This window comes from Myzus persicae, unplaced genomic scaffold, assembly GCF_001856785.1.
Source record: "Myzus persicae strain clone G006 unplaced genomic scaffold, MPER_G0061.0, whole genome shotgun sequence".
In the NCBI taxonomy this organism is placed as follows: domain Eukaryota; kingdom Metazoa; phylum Arthropoda; class Insecta; order Hemiptera; family Aphididae; genus Myzus; species Myzus persicae.
In genome coordinates this window covers 165,535-188,776 of record NW_019103739.1, presented here as the reverse complement: position 1 = coordinate 188,776, position 23,242 = coordinate 165,535, and the positions used below count along the sequence as shown (strand labels likewise).

Below are 23,242 nucleotides of genomic sequence, written 5' to 3'. Positions count from 1 at the left end.
ATGAAGAAATAATAATATCCACGGAACAATACAATTTAAAAAGTAAAAAAAACAAGCTTGAATTGATTAGTCTTTTATAAAAAAATTTTTTAAATTTGCTGCCCCAAAAATGTTACCACTAGAAGAATTTGGCCCTTTCGCACCACCTAAATGATCCACTTTACGTATACCTACCTAATATCTAAAATCTATATGGCTATATGATATACAAATTTGTTATATTTAAATAGTATTCTCCGTTTAAATGTGTTCGGAGGGCAAGAAAGAAGCAAAATATAATAAAATGTAGGGGCCTTGTTGTGGTTACTTGAACTTAATTATAGGGAGGAAGCGTATCTCACTCATTCGAACATTTTTTTTCAATGCCCATACACATCATTGCGCATAGAATTCCGTGAAGTTTTCGTTTTCATAGCATGTATATTATACGAATGAGACTGCGATAACAGACTTTTGAGATTTCCTGTCAGTTGCAAGTTTCATGTAACAATGTGTTTGTTGATTTCGACTCATCCATATCTTTTGCCGAAAATGTACACAATATTTGGGACGATGAGCACCGACGTTCGGGTTAAATGAAGAAGAAGTTAAAGATAAAAATTAAATAACTCAAGTCAAACGACTACATAATAAAGCTAGGGAACCAAAAAACTGGGAGGAGATGTAAGAATAGTAAGCGTAATAATTCAATGGGGTGTGTTGATGTCTGTCAGCTCAGTTTTCATTGTTAACAAAAGGTAAAACTATTATTGAAGCAAGTAAACGTGACACTCGAAATATTTTAATTATATTATGTATTTAACTGCACTTATATTGTCTCTAATCCGACAAATAAAAACTAAAAAGCCATATGATTGTTTTTTAAAAAAAAAACCTAATCTTATTTTTCGAACACAACATTCTCTAGTCATTTAAAATTTTAATTTACAGCTGTTATAAAAAATCAAATTATATAATTATAAATTCTGAATGGTGCGATTAATGTATTGATTTTACAATGATGTTTCCCTTTCCTCCTGTAATTATTCAAAAGAAAAAAATATATTTTATGATCAATCTTACTCTTATTGAGCTATGTACAGATCGTAAATATGCTTCAATAATAAAAATAAATAAATAGTAAAAGTATACTATAATATTGTGATTAAATCAACTTTATGACCGTATATATACATTACACGCCTATATATATGTGTGTGTGTGTAAATATGATGTTTACTAGTTAATACTTTTGAATTAGTAGAAATATTTTAAAATTAAGATAACTTACAATGCTATAGATGATATTATTTTTATGAATGCACATAAATAAACTACATACCTATAGGAAGATAGCTATAAATTATTGTAACTTAAAATATTAAGTTTTATTCCGTTGACACTGATGGATGGTGCAGAAGACTACACGACTTTCAATTAATATTAATTATACCGAGACTATACGCATATAAAACATTTTAAACGAAAGATCGAGAAAGCATTATTGTTTCATACATCGGTACAGTATAAATTAATCATTGTTAACTAGTTCACATAACTTCACCTGCTGTACAGAGATTGACGAATGGCATACTTGATGTCGCGTTGCCTGCGACTTACGATTAGTGTTGTTTGCATTTCAAAATAAGTTTGCATGTGTGACGAATTTATATAGTCTGAACTAAATCTGCATACCGACGCATATTATGCATTGAATACATTACAAAATACAAATTATAAAAACTTTATTATATATAATATTTTACCTTCTTTATATTTCAACGTACCTACATACGTAATCTATATTTATATGCTCTTGCCGAGTATCATAATAATGTCCCTTCAACACACCGTCCTCACTATCTACCCGTCTTCCACTCGCATCGAATCATACTCTCAGCCATTTTCAATTTCGACCTGTCAGTGACAGTTGTCTGGGGTGGTGCTGGTGATGGTAGATCCACTAGACGCCTGAAGTTTTTTTTTTTACCTTTAATTTTAAAATTATACTGATCCATTTTATTATATTTTTGCTCTCATACAGTTTTAATTCTCCCTCGATAGCACTACACGAGACACTCATATCACCGCCTCTGAGATCGGTTTAAGTTTTCTCGTTTATTCGTTACAATGAATAATACATAAAAATATAAACTCCATCAGCTGGTCGGAACGTACTTTATAATACCTCTGAGATCTGAATTCCAAACGGCATAGTCACAAAACCCGTATCCGTTTATCAGTATGAAGTGATTAGAAACATAATAGGTACATCCAGAATTTTGATTAAGAGTTGACCCTGTAAAACCTTGAAGCCAAAATTATGAGTTTTGCGGAAGCCGATGACTTCAGGCCTTCAACCTCTGTCCTCTAATATTGAGCAAGAATTATAATAAATAGTGACTCATAATGAAGTTGAGTCATGGTGGTACAATTTACAGATATAGTTAATCAGCCATTATAATATTGTGGTGTAAATCGATATTGTACTTTTTACTGAAACTTCACACGCAATGCCATTTAGATTTATAAATATTGTTCTTAATTTAGTGATTATCACTATTTATTTATACCTTGAAATTTAAAAGTAATAATAATTCAAAATAATAGTTTACTTTTTGGAGTTCGGAGTGTCCGGCAATCAAACAAAATAATAGAGGATTGATTCAACAGTTGAAAATATAGCGCCAAAGTATTACAAACACACTAACATTACTAACTGTAATTGATTTAAATAATTGATCAAAAACGTGGATAAATATTAAATTATGAATGTTTAGATTGAAGTTTGTTAAGAATAAATTGGTTTTACCAAAAATATACACAACAAAGTAACGAAGACAAATAAAATAAAAATAATAATAATAATAGTAACAAATAAACATTGCATACAGATAAACGACGAATCCATTGTATTTTGAATTGTGTTGGTAACAAATTACTTACTATTTGTCACTATAAAGTTTATCGTGTTTTATTGTCTCACCACAAAACTTATTTTATAATAATATAGACACCCAAAGTTTCCGAGGAGGAAATGTTTAAACAAACATTACGACCAAAACGAATGTGTCGATTATTCGCGAGTAAAGCCCAGGAAAACCGTTCCTGAAAAACGAGTTCGTGTTCAAAAATATTTAAATATAAAAATATGAATCTCCTCTGATGATAGCCACAGGTTGGACCAAAACATCACAGTGTCATGTCGTCGACGACAAAATACGAAATGATTGACCCTGGCGATTTCGATACGTGCCTAATAATAGTTTATCGTTATTCTACGTGTTCTGGTTAATGGTTTAAGATTTGCCTTGTCGAGAATAATTTTGGATAGTTAAGACGGTAAATCAAAGCGTGTCTGATCTTAAGGGGTTCGTCTGATGGACTACTGGAGTTGGGTTTTTCTCCGTGCTTGGTTTTTAGACGTAGATGTCAGTGAGGTTGGTGGTTGGTGTATTTGATTTTTTGTCAGGTGGTAATAATGTCTGCATGACAAAATATATATAAGTGATTACATTTATGTTCTTTGTTATATTTTATTTAAGTTTGTTAGAAGTTGGTACTTCCTTATGTTTCGCAAATTGCTTGCCTAACTTTGCAAAACATACTCGGTGTATACTTTTTTTAATTATGCCTTGGTAAGATAGTATGCATATTATGGTTGTGAAAGTAAGTGATGTGTCGTTGTATTTCTTTGCAGCCTGATAAGTCAACCTCATTCGTCGGTTAAGAACCAAAAAGTTCCAAATACATTTTTCGAAACACATTTTTATAAGTTTTGGTTTAATTTTTCTTTATAATATTCAAAATTACAAAGAACCAATTGGGTGCATTATTTAAAGTGTTGTAGATAACTAAAAGGTTCTAAACTGAAATTGTTTACAAGATCGTATTGTTTTATGTTAAGTTTGGCTTAAAAAATACAAATTTTGTGACAGAACAAGCCGAACAACTTTGTAAATTTTTAGATTTGACAATTATTAAAAATCGTTCATCATGAAAGAATATAATATATATGATATGGTTTGATGTTTAAAATTGCTCTTCTGAACTATTCGATATTTTAAGATGGCACTAGTCGTTTCTGAGCCACACATTGCCTGTAACTCTGGTATGAGATACCTATAATCCAAATATAATATATATATATATATTTGACAGTAAGTTACAGATGTCAAAATAATTATGTAGTGCATTCTATGGACAGTTTAGTTAAAAGGATTGAGTAATTCCAGAGCTACAATGACACTCAGAGAGTCACTGATACTAATAATGTTTGTCAATCAGTAAATTATAATTATCATTATAGTGTATTCAAGGTATAATGGAAAGATCAAACGAAATAATATATTTAATTATCAACTTTATAATTGTTTTTATTATAACCGACATTTTTTTTTATAAATATAATATTATAATTACCTCCGCCTTTTAGGAATTATATTAAAAATATTGATTAGAACTCAAATTATCAGAGACACTGATGTAGACAGTTACATGTTTCAAATCTTTCTATTACCATTACGTATGTAATAAAGATCAATGAATAGACTGTAATACTGCATACATAATCGATACTACGTATAATAATATAAGATCTTGAACCAGTCGGCTTAACCTTTCGGCGGAGTTCGTCATCTGGACATGATATGTATATTACATGATATTAAAATATATGTTCGCCAAGTGATATCAATACCATACATTCAGCGTGCACCGTGCGTGTAGTTTTATAACGTAATATATATACAATTTTCCTTTATAATATTATTATAATATTTTAATATCAAATGGAAACTACGCGCGTCGTCACACACAGCCGAACCAAACAGGTTAAAAAACATGGTTTTATCATATTCTTCTCTCATTCAAATACTCAATCATATTTTATTTACAAATGATTAATTTATTGATTTTATAAATTGGATATAAAGTTAGAAAATGTTCCATATGATAACATTTAAACGTCTTTTTACGGTTTATTGCAAAAGCAATTTAATCAAGTATGTTTGTGGCATATATTTTATTGCATAAAATATTAAAGTGTTACATATGAAACGTGATTTGAGAGTCAATATTATAATATTAATTATAATAACACGTGACGTATATTGCGTAATAGGTGGGATACGTAAAAATAATATTATATTATGCTACTGACGGCGTACACTTACACATTTAGTTTTAAGTCGATTTTTTGTTAATACTGTACAAACACTGATCATATATTATACACATACTACACAGGTAAAGACAAATATTACCTTTATAAATAGGGGCGGTTCTGGTTTGCTCACAAATACCATAAAGACAGCATGTTTACGCAGAAAACTATCAATCTTTAGGGAACCGCAGTTGTACCTTAAATAAGACACATGATTTGAGCATAATTAAAATTTTTAATTTTAAGTTTGAACTTGTTCTTTTCCACTTTACATACTTAAGAGTACCAAGACACCAATATTCATAAGTGTGGTTAAAATTGTATGAACGTTTTTTGCTTGTAACGTATTTGTTTGAATAATAATGAATTGTTTTATATATATATATATTAGTATATAAGTATTTAATTCGGCATATATCACCGGATGTTTATTTTGTCCATAAACTTGTAGGTACAGTGTTTAACTGATTTCGTGGGCTATTTACAATTTACAGTGATATTTTTTTGACAATTGATAGTATTTTCAATTCTGTTTCTACTTGTAAACAAAGAATTACGTTTATTTTCTGATCTATGTAGGGATGTGGAGTGTAAAATTGCTCATTTAAATTACTATAAAATACTTCATTGAGCGGATGTTTCAGGGAAAACTAATATCGATTATTTTGCACAAAACATTTAATTCAATAACCAATATTAGAATTTTTGCAATTGTAATCAAGTAATAATTATATTTGAATGTGCCAAAACCAACTTTGGTTCATATGAAGAGACAAGTCACTGTTATTTTACAGGGATAACGATTTGGTAAACCTGTCATTGTGGAATTGTCATAATTTAATTGAAGCACTTGTCTTATAATCTTTATACAGTCATTATATGTGCGCGCAATCCAGTGGCAACCATAAATAGGTAGGTATTAACGAGTTTGCGGAGTGGTCACAGGCCCACGGTCGTAGTTTAACGTTTTGTTGTGTTGATAGTACGGTAGAACACGCAGCAATGAGTCACCGCATCATGTAAATAAAGAGGCATATATGCACTTGGCGTGTTATATTTGTATTCACCTATTATTTTATTTTTCATTTTTTTATTCTTTATCGAAACGTTTTATTAGTTTGCATCCTTCCCATGGGACGATAACATATTACAATACCTGCCGTTGGCACTCGTTTACGGTCTCACGTGTGCATTTTTTATTATGCAAAAGGGTAACCCCGGCCCAATTCCGGACGACCAGAACGTTTCCGTCAGATTATAAAATATGCGCCTATACCTTTAATAATACCAGGGCAGTGTTCGGATACACATATTATGTATGTCGACGTTGCGAGTAGATACCTATAGGTACACGGTGTAAAATCTGAAATTGGCCTCGGGCACTTTTGCAGTAGTAATCGTCCTTAGGGGAGCCAGCCACGGGACAGAGGGTAAGCAGAGCTTTAACTAGAAAGGGGGTATCTCATTTTCATGGGAGGGGGAACGATAATAACTGCTGCGAAACGTAGAAGGTACAGTCCAGTCGAAAGTAAAATAAAGGTAGACCGTTAATCTAGTGATGTATAGTTCGATCGTTGTTTAGGACCTACAGAATCCGCGGAATTCCAAAACGAACCTAATATTGCAGCAATTTCTATCAAACTGCGCGTGAAAAATAATTAATCGTAGGTATTTGATGAAGCAAACAATTTTAATTAAAAAAACATTGTACTGTATATTTGTATTTAATTCCTATACATTCCAAGTACCGTGAGTGTTTTTTTTATTTGTGTTATGTTTAAAGATATACCTATATATTTTTTTAATTATTATTATTATTTATATTTAAAATGGAAAAATAAATTCACATGGTTTTTTTTTTGTTATATGAGATAATGACAAACAAGTGTCGAATCTGTTTGGGCCATTAAAATCTTATAAAAAGACGCCCATGAGTGTTTCCATCACCATAAATATACATATAACGTATAATATGCAAGCCCGGATTAAAGAGAATCAGGAGGTCACGGTCTTGAGGCCCATTGTTTTTCTTTTTTTAAAACATATATTCAAAAGAAATTTCAAAAAATAAAATAACAATTTTCAAATCACTACAAATTACTAAATTATATAAATGGATAGTAAATCCATACTGAATATTATATTTATTATTTATGCAATAAATTATATATTATGAAGTTATAAAAATAATAAAATATATTATTTTTAATAATAGTATTGTTAAAAAAATTGGAAATGAGAAGGGTTGAAGTTTGAGAGTTGAAAGGGTTTCTAATGGATCTTTATTCTGGGCTTTATAATATATGAGTGAATACCTGTCGTCAGGTGGTGGCTGAGTATATTCCTCGTATGATGCTCATAATATGTTTTATATATAGTTTGTGATGTACAAATATAGGGAGGTATTATATAGGGTACATAATAATATAACATATTTTCCTAATGGCTGTGTGTAACCCCGTCGCGTGTACATTGTCTATATTATACGTCATTATAATATTGTTCTTTTTTTATTCTCCATCGCGCCGACCGTTGTAACATTATTGTTATTATATTATACATTTTTCATTTCTACTGTTATATTGTACCTATTCTATTGCCGTTGTTGCTGTATCGCATACCACCGTCCTGCTTTGCTTTTTATCGAATCCAATAACCGGGGTTCGATTCTGTGCTCACCAAACTATGTATTACCTATTGTACTATCTACGTACTATGCAGATATTGTGTAATTGTGCTTATGTAAAAGCACCGCGTGCCTACACCTTAGTTTATTGTAAACAGTACACCACAGTACCACACAATCAAATATTTTATGAATACCGCATTAGAGGCTATCGCAGACGGAAAACTTGAGTGTTGGCAGAGATGACAAATATTATGAGTTCATTAAGTCATCCCGTGATTGGTACTCATTAGTCATGTTATTATAATTTTTATTGAAAATCTAATAGGGATCTAACTCTATACAATATCATTACATCTTCAACAAACATAATATTGCGGGTAGGTACATGGGGGTTAATAAATTAAGTTTAACCCTTTCTAGGGTGTAACTGAGTTCACAGGTTTAAAAAAAATTAAGGTCAACTAAGTTCCCCTCACCAAAACAAAATTAGAATCATAATATGTGCACATTTTTCTTCTCACTTTTACAGGCTTAGGGCTATCTCTGTAATTGGAATTTACGTCCATCTATTATAAACATTTTTTGGTTTTGTTGTAAAATCGCATCCAATGCGACAAACCACGACACTACGTTATTATTCCAACAAATTATTTTAAATCTCAATACTTGAATAAAAACTGGTCATCAGTCTTACGTTTGAGGATTTTTTACAATAGAGATGAATTTTATTCAATTATTATAGTGTGACTATTTAAGTGGTCAATTAAATACTGTATTATTACGATGTATATCGTCGATATTCATAAATTAAATTATATTATTACTTGGACTCGCTTTACATAACACGTTAGTTTTCCGGACTCAGTTTACTGGTAGATATACGCACCTAATTATTTGGAACTCAGGTTACCTAAAGCCCATTTTATATAGAGTTCGACTCTATGTTATTCATGAAATTGTAATATAAAATCCTCTGTACCTTGTACATAAGTGTGTTTATTATTAAACTAATAAATAGTAATATTTTTTCAGCTGATTATAATTAACACAGAAATGTCAAATATTACATGGTAGGTAATAGGTACGTGTACCTACTAAGATTATTTTAATGAAAACAAATAGTCTTATCAACATCCAGCTTTTTTGAGAGATTCTGTAATTAAAATAAGAATTAAAATATTAAGTAAATTTAATATTAGGTACCTACCTAAGATTATTATTTTTCTAATAAAATATTGTTATTGTTATATTTAACTATTAATTAAAGACATTTCAATTTTCTAAGCTCGGTATGAAATGATAAAGTGATGTCAACGTCTCAATGAAAAATATATTTGAAGAATGAGAACAATATATTGTGTGTATAAGGTACCTAATATTGCATAAATCATCTTTTTTATTAAAATATGAAAATTATCGTTTTTGCGAAAAAAAACTAGGTAATGAAAATTCATATTTTTTAAATGTAACAGTTATAATGTAGTCTATAAATCTCTTCAATAACTATATTTCTATATTTTAGATATGAGAAACTATTTCATATAATATGTATATCCGAAATATTTGGATCGTGCCGATTAAATTTAATCTTTATATTTTTTTAAACTGTGTATTTTATAGTTAAATTATAAAATTGGGTTTATAGGTTAGGTACGTTATATTACGTTTGCTTGGGTACGTAAACAAGTACCATAATTTTTCTATTGATTTAACAGGGAAATTATTTAAGACTACATATGTTTTTTATACTCAACGATATACTGTAATAATATTATATAGATCGCACACATGCACTATTATTTTCAGAACTTATTTTCTATTTTTTTAATATTAATATTTTTAAATGTTTCAAACTATTTAATTTTTTTTTTCAAGACATTTTTCGTAAAAATATTCTTATGACTTTTATAAAAGTATTAAAAATATATTTAGTAGAGTTTGTAAAAAAACAAATAACTATTATAAGCATTATTAAAATACATTTAAAATAAGAAAACTAAGTATGGTAGGTACTTGATACTTGTATGACAATATACCATATCAGAATAAAGTTGGAAAAATTAAGAATAGGACAATAGGTACTTGCATTAATTTTTATAATATCTAATTATTAATTAATTATTTTTTACCATGCATCAATCAGTATATCAATTTATTTGGCACTAATATCGGGATAGCTTATTGTAGTAAATGTTATATATTTTACATCAATATTATAATACTAAATCATTCAAGTGGATTAGTATAAATGCGTTTTAGTTATATTTCGTACCCATTTAAATAATAAATATTTAAACCCTAACAACCATCTGGTGCTTTAATTTGCAGTATTCATACATTCATAATTGTGAGTTTCATATATTGATATTATACGCGATTCTGGTGGATTCCATTTTTGTAATATGAATTTCTGATCAGCTTATAGTCCGTGTATATATAATATGTATTATACATGAGCAAGAGATCAGTGGTAGCACGACCAAGATTTTTTACGCTAGTGTCCTAGTAAAAATAAATGATGGGTTCCGGTACTGCCTATTGGGCAGTGGACAGTTGTCAGTTGTCACTTAATAATAAAAACGATTCTCCGATATTTGTATATTTTAACAATATTGTTATACAGTAGAGAAATGTTCATTTATGAACGTCCGACAAGTTGGCACCAGCATTTACTGCTACAACATCAAACCATACATCACATTTTTGCTACGGATTTGCTACATTTTGCTACACTAATTTTAGAATTTGCTACTTCCTGGTTTTTCTGGAAGTGATGTTGTAGCAGTAAGTGCTGGTGCCAACTTGACGGACGTCATTTATGATTAAGATTTCACAACATTAACCATAACTATATAAAATTATAATTTGGAAATTCAGATATTCATATTTGATTGAAAATCTACAGTGTCAAATATAATATAATATAATATGTATTATGTACCATTGTACCTTGGTACATTGTTATGTGATTGATGATAATTCGATTTGCATACAGTAAGCTAAGTATATTTGTATATGAAAGCAAATCAGTCTCAAGTAAAATACATATAATACCTGCTTCATAAGTTGTCTAATTAATTTATTGAATTCAATTCACAAACAAAATCCATTTATAATTTAAGACGAATCATTGTAGTTGACTTTTAATGATTTTACCTGGTTACCTCGTTTGTTATTAATGTTTCTTAGGTAAGCTATTGTTAACCCACTGTACTGATCTACTTGATTTCGTTTACCCAAATAAAACAGGTACAAAAATCGTCAGATATTATACAGAGGAGAGATGGTGAAACTTTTAAATTTTAATACCAATAAGTAATAATGAATCAAATAAAAATTTGATTGGATTTTATTTGTTATCCAGCAGGTCGAACTGTTTGTTTTGCTCATTATTACAAACAATTAAAAATATATTTATACGCTACAATAAATTACTTGAAGTATAATTGAACCTAACTAAATTGTATGTTTATAAAGCTATATCTGCTAATCATTAATTTTTGATGATTTATTTTAGCTTTTTACGATGAATGATCTTTTTTGACAGTTGCGTGTGTCTCGAAGGGCCACGCATAATATCATATGTTTGCCATTTATAATACAGAGTATGTCTAACAGTGTTTGTTAGCATAACTGGCTACCCGTCACCCGCCACCCTTTAATCTTCTACTCGTCTCCAGCCTATATTGTAAGCCTTGAATAACTATTTGAATACTTAATGGAAATTAATAATTCAACTTTTAAAATATTTACATAAATTAACCTTATAAATTGAATATCCCAGATTCGTATATGACAAGAAAACATTTTTTATTTTGTGTTTAGGCATAACATAAAAAACTTAAAGTTATGATTATTGTGTATCTTGAAATTTTAAATTTTAAAAATACAAAGCAATGGATGATTGCTCATTTTACTGATTGTACCTTTTTTCACATTTTTGTATAAAAATTTCACTGTTACTAACTTTTGAACTGTAAAATAAAAGTCAACTCTGCCTGCCAATATTATTTTTAAATTTAAAGTTACAACTACATTTTATTTTTAATGATACATTTTCATTCTCAATTTAGTGTAACAATTAATTACACAAAGCATTCTATGCCCATAGAGCTATAGAGACAATGACCATCATTTTAATTGCTTAAATTATTATTGATTTTTTTTATTATTATTACGTAAATTATGATAGTAATACTAGCATACTTTTATCATAACAGTTATTATATTGCTATAACATATAATCATAAGTGGACGTTCTGTTCTGATAAAGCATACTAATAAATTGTCTAAACTATACTTATTAAAGTTGGAACATTTAATTAGAATATTTTTTTTGTACTGTAAACGTACTACTGTCTAGTTGATCCTGCGTGGTGTTGTCTGTTGCGGATTAAATGCTCGTGGATTTACTCCCTTCTTAAACTCAATTGAAATGTAAGCTGCACGGATTGTAAACACAATTATTTGAGTTATTTGGATCAAAATATAAAATACAGATTGAACATTATATCCAATCATAATAATTTATTTATTCTCTGTAACTGAAATCAACTCTGCATAAACAAAAAAAAATGCATTTTTCGTAAAGCAACAAATCCCTGTGTGAGCCCTTCTTTAAAAATGTAAAATTAAAAAAATTAGCTTTAATATAGATCGTTTATACACACACTATTGCTATTTATTTACTAGATAGATCGATAATTTGAATTTGATTTTTTTTAATAATATCGTTGAAATGTACATTATTTGAGTCCCGGTGGAGGTTTTTCAGGTAAAAAAATGTACTGATGTTTCCAAAAAAATAGATTAGGGAAAAATATTGAAGAGTAGGTATATTAAACACTGTAAGTAGATATAAATATATGCATTAAAATATGGTGCATCCAGACTAAAAATCAAACTTCTAATAGTCTTACCTACTTATAAATAGCTGCACACCGCAGTACTTGAAAATCCAAGAAACACAAAATATATTATAATAGCTAATAGGCATAGGACACCAATACATAATATCTAATAGTATATTGATATTATAACACCATGAAGTCATTTTCAAGTAAATCATCTAGTACACATAACAGATCAATTAAAATCAAAGTTTGATTTTTTAATATAAGTGTGTACATCGAAAACTTATCTGTATCATGGAAATACATTATTATTTACGCATCCTATATATATATATAAGAATGGTGTACCTATATAATATTTATTGTGTTGTATAACTATAACAAAGTTCAAAGTTGCATTTCACGCTGTTTTAAATAATTGTATATAATATATATAATATATATATTATATGAGTATTACCGACTTGCCTTCGGTTGACTACGTTGCAGAATGTTGCTCCGCCACGACTTGCGAATGTCGACCGACGTTTCTGTTCGTGACATAATAACAATATTCTCCAAACAGTAATAGTTTCCCGGTACGTCATCGTTTAATCACACTACGTCTTATAATTACCTTTCTCCGCCCACTCCAGCATCGCTCTCAAGGTCTCAATCCCTGTCCACGCACACTCCGATACCGTTTAAAATAATAATAACATAACACGATCCGCAGTCAATATCATCGCCACTTTGCAATATCCTATATGCATATCAGCTGTAGTCGTCCAGTCGTGTTCGTTTTATTATTGTTTTTCCAGAACAAGCGCAGTGGAGAGTATCAAATGGCGTCGTTTCCTTTCAAAGTTCTCTGCTCTCAGATAACGACTGATTAAAAACAACTACCGAGCGATAGCTTACATAATATTATATACATTTCAGTGATGTCGTATTTCGGGAACACTTCCTTCAATATTGCATGTATTTTTATATATATATCCACTGGAATAGGTGCACCAGCGCAAAACGGAACACAATAATAATAATATACTTTTGGGTATTTCGTTTTCTTTATTTTCGACGTAATTTCGCTTTTTGTAATTCGGTAAGCTCCGCTCCCACACGAATTCCCGCCACGCGCCAAAGTACGTACTACGCGCTGTACTCGGTATCCTGCCAGTATAGATACACAAGGACTGTCATATATATAGGACATAATATTCTTTAATTTCATCTCCGACGCTATATTATTATTGTTGGTACACTCTTTAACGACATCATTGCCATTTTATTTAATTTTACTTGCGTGCCCGAAATAATTTACTTTTTTTATTACGCACTAATTGTGTTCGATGGTCTTTTCCCCTCGTGCTAAATAGATAAAGCTACCGTGCGGTCCGGTAGTAACATTGTTCTGTAATTTTTTTTTTTTTTATATTTTTTAACACGTGCTATACTTGTGTTTATAGTTTGTCCGCCGTGTCGTACATGCATATACGAGATACTGATGCTACCGTTTAATTTAGAAATTAAATTGAAGGAATATTGAATAATATTATACTTATCAAATGAAAGTTTTCAAATAATTTCTGCTTGAGCAGATAAATTAATTCAAATATTATTTCGAAAGTGCAGGTTGAGAAATATCACTTTAAATAATATAATATGTACCTTGTACCTACTGTGTATAGATTCGTCGTTCAAATTATTTATAACTGCCTACGCGTAATTCATAATATAATATGCATTTCAGTGTGAATAGCTTAATACTATTACACCGAGTGTACTATGTATAATAGATTTATCTGCGTCGGGCCACGGTGCGCACGATTTTTATTTGAAGTCATTAATTTAAGTATAAATGCTCGTGCCGATATAATATTTCAATAAAACTTAAGCAGAGTGGATATTATGAAAGTTTACTTTGAGTGAAATACTGAATTGGATATATTCATAGACTGTACAGCAATTTCATCTCTTAAAGCTAGTGCATATTGAAATTGTATATTATTACACTAAACGCAGCAGATACAGGAAAATCCGCATATAACATATAGAACACGGTACATTGAGCATACGCACATATTATATATCATACTATACTGCGGCATTATAATAACAGTGTGCACTAATGGAAATGATTCCTCGCATAGAGGTACCTAGTTTGTAAGACGAAAAACTTTTAGCAAACCTGTATATATAGTATTGTATTATTTAGTTGATAGTCTTCATTATATTATAATATGTAATCTCAGTATCCGAGACGCGGTTGTGGGCTGGATATCTCTAACCAACGAACAATTTATATTAGAATTAAATAGGATTAGAAACTGTTTGTGTAAAGCGTTCTCGAGTGCACATAAACCCGATAAACCTACGACGCATAACGTCGCGATGTACACGTACTGCCTATAGTGCCCACTATGGATATCCTAGCTGATGTGTGACCGGACGATTGATCACGGTGCACTGTATGACCCAGACGCTGGTCCCTTTTGTTTCTTTTCGGTTCAGGTTCCAGTTTTTGAGAAATATTAATTAATGGCTAAGGTTAGAGTTCCGGTTAAAACCAGTAACAATTTTTGTTTAATATATATACACTTTAGTAAGTATCTGTTTTTTACATGGATAGAACTATATACTTGTTTATCAAAATAAAATATAGATATAAATATAAATAGTCGTTAAAGTTGAAGGATGTAACAAGGAAAAAATGGCTCCAGACATGAATCATATTAGATTATCAAAGTAGATAGGTACTGAATAAACCCAAAACAATTATTACGAAAGTAAAGCCCGATATTGTTCGTTAAATTATAAGTTTTGATTTATATTTTGAAAATTTGGTACCACGGTTAGGTTCTGGTTCTAAATATGTTAAGGGTTATTCAGTTCTTGAATTGCAGGACTGATTCTTTTCAGTTCAGTTCCAGTCTTTAGTATAATAATTATACATTATAAATATTAAAATATATAACACAAAAATTAACATAATAGTGTTCATCTCTATAGAAATTGTATTCGAAGAATTCGATTGAAACCCATATGATCATCATTAATGATGAAATTATGCGATATTGTATCGTCACAATATGCAGTAGTGGCTCATGGGGTGGATTTCGATTATTCATGGTGTTCGCGGAATTGATAAAAATATGATTCGTAAACAAACATTCGTATTATTTGAATCACGATGAATCCTGTGTGTACACGACCTGTTCAAACAAGCGCTCACCTAGGGTTGTGTTTTTCCTCGTAAATATTTCATTGTAATCCAATCGGTTTCAATTTTTTTATTAGCAAGAGATTCGTCAATAATTACAACATTTTAAGCATTAAACACACGCGTCACAATACGTGTGTAATTTTGAAAGTTATATAAATTTATATAGTTGTATGAATCGCTCAACTGTAGACACTTAGATTAAACATTATAAACTGTAATCTGAATAATATATTGTATTTGTTGTTATGATCATACTAAACAATGATTGAAATTATGTTGAAAGTTTCGTTTCATTCGTGTACTGTAAAAGTATTTCTGTGTAATTACGAAAACTAATATAAACAGTAAATATGTGTGGAATGTTTATGACGTCGTAAAAAAAAGGAAATTATTGCAAAAAAATATAAACTGAGGAATGAGAGGACCATAAAACATAAGCCTGCAATGATTTTCCCCGAGATTCTGGACACATATAAAAAGCATAGGTAATACTGTAGCTGTATATAGGTACATTTTTTATCGATTTAAAAACATGGAATAAATTGTACCACCATGAGCATTTTTTTTAATTTGAAAAAAAATACTTATAAATCACATTTTTTTATATACTACATGAACTCGACTAAACCTAAAATTATTGGGTGTTTTTAAGTAGTAGACGACTATAAAATAAATGTTATAAAGTTATTGTTTTAAGCACATACACACATATTATATTATGAATAATATATTATTCTTTTTTACATATTAAGACTTAATATTATGCACGCTCGGCACTACTTTTTGTTCCAACTTTGGACCCTACAGCGGTTCCATTTATCTATTGTCGTGTAGTTCTAATGAAATAATAATAATCTTTCTTAACGTTTTTCAATATAAAAATTACAATCACTTGGCGTATTAAATAGGCTATTTAGTTACATCGCTGTTATGATTCTATTTTTGAGGTAAAAGGTATTTCAATTTTCAAGAAATGTGAATAATATTAATGTAATTTATAGGATGACATTTAAAATTCTAATAAATTGAAGTTCAGATTTTTAAAGGTGCGTGTTTCTAACTCGTTTGAAGAAAAATATTTGTGAGAGACCATCGAGGTGTCGAACATCAAAAGCTGCGTATTTGCAGGCAGTAAGTACCTAAGTACTCGTGTTTACATAGGAACGCGATTGCACAGTGTTAGGTTACGTATATTTGTTTCTGCGCGTATATTATGTTATTTAATAAAGCTGTGGATTATTTATTACACGGGAAATATACGAGCGGGCGGCCGAGGATGATAAATGCTGTGATGGAGAGGATAGAAATGAGTGAAAGAGAGAGAGAGAGAGAGAGAGAGAGAAAGAGGGTGAGACGGAGAGAGAAAAGACGTTCAAGTCGGTGGAACAATAATATTATTATAATAATGCGCCCGGCGAGAAACGTCGGTGAAATCACGTACGCGGCGACGGCGGCGGCCGGTTGTCAAGTGGCGTGTGATCCGCGAGGCGTTTACGCCTAGTCCAAAGTCGTAGCGGACGCGAGCAGAGGGTCGCATCAGACATGGGTTGCAGAGTGGAGTGGGAGACATGTCACGTGCTCCATCGAGTGGCGGGGTGGAACCGTGTATAATATTTTGTCGTAGGTTTTTTTTTTTTTTATTCTTGGTTATATTACCATTATACCTGCTACAGCCAATGCCGCCGCCCACGAAAAACGTGCTACGAGATAATAAACGTATGTAAATGAACGAGAGTATAAAATATCACGTGAAACGAAAAAATAAGAAAAGAAATCCGTTGGTCCGACATGTGTAGGTACACACGCGTATACGAGTAGTGTGTATAAATATACAATGTACGACACACTGAACATAATAATAATAATATCGTCACATCCCTCTCGTCGTAGCCTGTGTTGTGTGTGTGTGTGTGTGTGTGTGTGTGTGTGTGTGTGTGTGTGTGTGTGTGTGTGTGTATAATATAAAGTTTTCCTACGATATCGGAGTGTGGTACCCTATATACCCCTACCCTACCTGTTCCGTTTTTTGACAAATCTACGTCGTTCCGAGGCCGGGCATCGTGACTTTTGCCGGTGGCGGATGAAAAGGGTTTTCGACTGTTTCGAGGAGAGCTCAGCTGTTACGATACACCTCGTGAATAACGCATGGCCGCACGAGACGCGTGTGTTCCGGACTAATGATCGACGTACGTGAGGTAAGATCGTCGTCGTTGTCGTTGTTTGATTCTCCGGGCACGTGGCAACAATAATACAACGTTATTATTATTATTATAATGATATTGTGATGCTACTGGTCATGTTGTTACTTATTCTACAAGTATTATAGTAAGTTTTACCAATCACGCAGGCCACAATATGTGATCTATTAAAAATACAATCTTCTAAGCGTATGTTAAAAAATCTGTAAATGTTTTCAAAATGATGTAATTATGTTAATACATTTTATTAGACGCCTCAGTCAAATAATTCTTGTTTGATTTTAATAGCAACATCATAGTACATAAGGAATTCCGATGGAAACCATTGTTGCTCGAAAAACATTCTGTCTTCCAATAATTGACTATTTGGATTGGGCAATTTATAAACATAGTTGTTGTGTTTCCAACACAGTTCCGGTTCGTCTCTCGATAGGTCAGCGAATACAACTGATGATATTGATCAATTGTAAAGATTTTACCGTTTGCGGAGTCCCCGATCGATGAGAATGGTTCTACCAATATGAATGATTCGCACTCAATGTGGCCACCAGACATCTAATGTAGTGCACATGTTCCAACTAATCATTACCGTCGTTCATCAAGTTAAGTTTTATTATCCATTTTGCCACTTTTCCTCGATCTCCACTGTCTGAAAGGTGAACACAGCCAAACTTAACGTAGTTCCTACTTTCCTAGACATAACTCTGCAGTATAATAATATTGCAATCCATCGAGTTCGGCGATATTATAATGTTCGGATTATTTTATTTATAACATTTATTCGAAGTTAGGACAAAAAAACCTAACGCGAAAGAAGTTTGACGATGCAGATTACGATGTACGTGTCGATTGTGCAAATAATAGGACAAGCTGATTCACGGTGGATTAGCCACACGCATGCAATTATAAACTATTATATGGCATAGTACCTATTATGGCTTACACATGTTTAGCAATGAGATTTGAATGACGGATTACAAACAATCATCTATAGATACAATTATTACAATGAGTGTATCAATGTTCAAATATTAGTATTTAGTAATATTATTCAAGTTTAAAATATACCTAAACTATTTTGTTTCTTAATTATGTAAGAGTTTATCTAAGAGTTTAAATTGAAAACCAAAGTAGCCATTAGATTTGAAGATTATACAGGTGCATGGGTCCAGAAACGGAAAGGGGGAGCGGCATTTGTACCATATTGAGTAGGTACTCAAAATTACCAGTTAAGCATTTAATTTAATATTAAAATTAATAACAAATAATAATAATTAGTCATAATAACAATATGTATTATGGATAACATTAGTAATGTGAGAACAAAATAAAAATTAATAACATTATTATTGAGTATTGACACCTTCAGGAAATTGTCGATTCCGCTGCTGTGTGGCGGACATTTTAGATGACCCCCTACAATTTGAAATATAAAGTTTGTAACATTATTGAAATCAAAGAAACTAAAAAGTGTGAAAAAGTGGTGAGCAGTTTCTTTTTTTTCGCTTTGTAATATAATAATATGTGATAAGCCCAAACCTTAAATAAATGAATTTAAAGAAAATGTAGGTACTAAGTAAAATATGTGACATGATTATTATTTTACCTCCTACAAAGATTTACGTTTTATTTTAAATGTCAACATGTATTTGCATACGATTTATGTGCAAATGGAAAATAATAATCAAAAAATTTAATTTCCGACCAATTCACAGTCTGCGATTTCCAAACAACAATTTTTTTATCATACCTACCCCACACGTATAAATCACTACAATACACCAACGTGTCTCTTACAAACAAAATTTCAAACATCATTCTCACAGGGATTTATTTTGTATGAAACCCGTATATTATATTATACATAATGATATAAAATTACGTGTATGTCTGTATGAGTAGGTAGTAATCAATAATATTTCAAACCAATAAGTTATTCAAATATCATCTAATTTTGATGTTTTGTTACATGAAAGTTGAAGTGCAGCTAGTGGATATATTCTTATAATATGACAATCAACCTAATCCAGCGAGTGGCCTCATACATATTACATAAAATATATATGAACCGGAAATTGCCGAATGGATATTATTATTTTTGACCAGCGTTCATTTTATTCAGTTTATTTTTACTTTCGTATCTGTGAAAACCCTGAAATCCCTTGTATAGAGATGGTTTTGACTTTTCGAGTACCTGCATTAGAGTGGTATAGAAGTCGGGACAAAAAAATATAACAAATTGCCTGACGATAAGTTGGTTACAACCCGTGTATGAGATGTTATAGCAATACCAAACGCCTCTGATTTCATTTATGACCATTCAGATCACCCCCATAATACTACAGCTTGTGTTATATCGATAATACGTTCTATACTTACTCAAGATAATATATAACTGTGGAAACTCTAAAGACTTTTTACATATTCTGCCAAATACAATTTTTTTAAATCAGAGCAAGATTCAATATTATCATAATTTTAGTATCTTACTATAATGTAGATTTTCAAATGATATTTATTATGATAAGAAGTAAATATATATTAAATTAAACCAATAACTATAAATACTAAAAATACAATTTTAATACAAAACTTGGTGAATAGGTACCTAACTAAATCTTTTAAAAACCAATGTAAACAAAACGATAGGTATCTTAATTGCAGAAATGAAAACAAAAATATCAAACAAATTTTAATTGACAATTTGAACCTAATACTTTGGTAATGAGGCGCAGATTATTGATTGATGATTATTATAAAAAATATTATTATTATCAATTCAAATACAATGACCAATCGATACCAATGGTACATGTATTGAACGCTAAGCACACAATATAGGACAAAATAAAAATCATGGTAATTTGTATAAGGCATAATTGATTGTATCGTGACTGCAGCTAGTATATAGTATTTCAATACTAATATTACCTACCATTAATGGGATATTTTGGCATTAAAAAATATCATTTGAATTTGTAAATAATACCTAAATATTAATATAATAATAACTAATAAGTAATAATAGATACCTACTTAACTTTTGGTAACACTTTTTATTTTCTTAATAATTTAAAATTCCTATTTGTTGGCTTAAAAACGTGTAACTTGAATTGTGTAAATTTCATAAGCTAATATATTATTGTTACATGTTCATATTAAAAGAACAGGTTATGAGTTTATATTTATATACTGTATACTTATCTTATTTCTGAATATAAGACTACAATTTTCAAAATTATTGTTTAACAAAGTTTAAAATATTTGATTTGATTGAACCCTAATAAAAAATCTATACAGGAAGCAACATTATGCAAATGTCAGAAATAGGAGTTTTATAAAATTAATACAGTTTAGGGAGCAAAAAATTCATTCCGGTACCGGGAATCGAACCCGAGCCTCCTGGGTGAGAGCCAGGTATCCTAGCCACTAGACCATACCGGATCATGTGAATCCCTACAAAAATATTGTTATTTAAGAATAATATCATCTAGAATTGCCTTAAGGTAAGTAGTTAACGAATTTAAAAAAAAAATTGTATCCTGATTTTAGGGATTGTTAAACATGTTTATTATACATAGCATTTAATAGGAATTAGGAATGCGATATTGTTAAATTAGTTAAACCACTATGTACTAGTAGCGCATTCATTTGTACGTAAAGGTATCAAGATAAGTTAATTTAAAATCTGGGATATTTGAAAATAAGTGGGTTATACGAAATATCGTGAAACCATTGAAACCAGTGACAATACTTCATTATTAAAAAACGGTAAGGGTTAGATTAGGTATCATAGGCAATTTGGGATAAATTTATAGGGTGCTAAATTTATGTTGACTGAAGTGGCCCGTGGCCACTTCATTAATACGCCGTCATAAAACTAACTTTTTAAAGCCTCTGCAAAGTATATCAATCTTTTTTTAAAGGACCTTATCGACTAACAAAAATGAAGATACCTAATCTGATAGTTCAATTTAAAAAATGTTCCTTAGAAAAAAATGTTTGAGGGGCCTTATTATAAACAATTACCTATTATTATAATTATTATGAAAATAAAAATGATGTCTTAGTAATAAATGTATCATAATGCATTTATGCTATGATAATATTATAATTTATAAATTATAACCAATAAAAATTTGGGGGCTCTATGTAACCCCAAGCACCCCCCCCCCCAAATTTTCACCTTTGATGGGTACCGAAGTTTTTATCAAATTAAGGGAAATTAATCGAAATCTAGATTTACCGGCAGCTTAATTGATTGATGTCTGCTTCGGTTTTAGTACTTTGTTCTTAATCATATATGTAGTGATCCGGATTAAACAATGAATAGTCGTCAGATTATACGGTGACTATATTATAATTTAGGTATATACGATGAAATTATTATGATAATTATAAATATTTAAAAATATATGTATCTAGGTAGGGACTACTGAACTTATAACTTATAAGTTATAAGTATAATAAATGATGTAGAGATAGATATAAAGGCCTCATTTTAGAACTTCGTGCGGAATAGGTACAACTATAGAAGTAGCTCTAGGAACCTACAGTAATTAACCAATAGCCAACTATAATCATTAATCAGAATTCAGAGCCACTCACAATACTCTAATTTTTCTATTTCTTTTTTTATTAAAAATAAATTACATTTGTATGTACAACTATACAAATTGAGGTATTTATACTGTACAATAAGTATAATTGTTATCACAAAGAATTTACAATAGTGGAATAAAAGATAGGTAATCTCCCAATAGTACCACCTGACAGATTAATAGGGTAATGATCTAGTATTAACTAGTATCTTTATAATATTACTAAGACAAGTGCTTAATAATATGTTAAATGACAGTAAATGCCTTTACCGGGTATTTCAGTAAGAATGTTAGACGAACCTCTGAAAAATGTCCAGGTCACCACGCCATTGCATTTTAACTCGTAAGTACCTAGTTAAGTATGTAACTGTATGAGTATGCATGAGGTATCATGAAAGTTTCTAGAAGTTGCTTCTATAGAAAATTACACAGATTAAATAATAGCTGGAGTCTAAGTCTAACATTTGAAAATTCAAGAAACTTATCGTATACCTAATTAAACACGGCAATGATAATATGACTGATATAGTGTACTACCGCATATTAGTACTAGGTGACTAGGTAAGTACATTATATGTCTGCAGAAACACTAATGTATATTGCTTTATTTACA

General features: G+C 30.5%; 1 protein-coding gene and 1 non-coding gene across 2 annotated transcripts in view; both read right to left on the bottom strand.

Annotated features, from left to right (window-relative positions):
• LOC111035189 overlaps positions 1-23,242 on the bottom strand; it is a 148,641-nt gene that overhangs the window by 70,058 nt on the left and 55,341 nt on the right. The window lies entirely within an intron of this gene.
• Positions 21,401-21,472, bottom strand: Trnae-cuc. Its single transcript has one exon. It is a non-coding gene; the product is annotated as a tRNA-Glu (tRNA).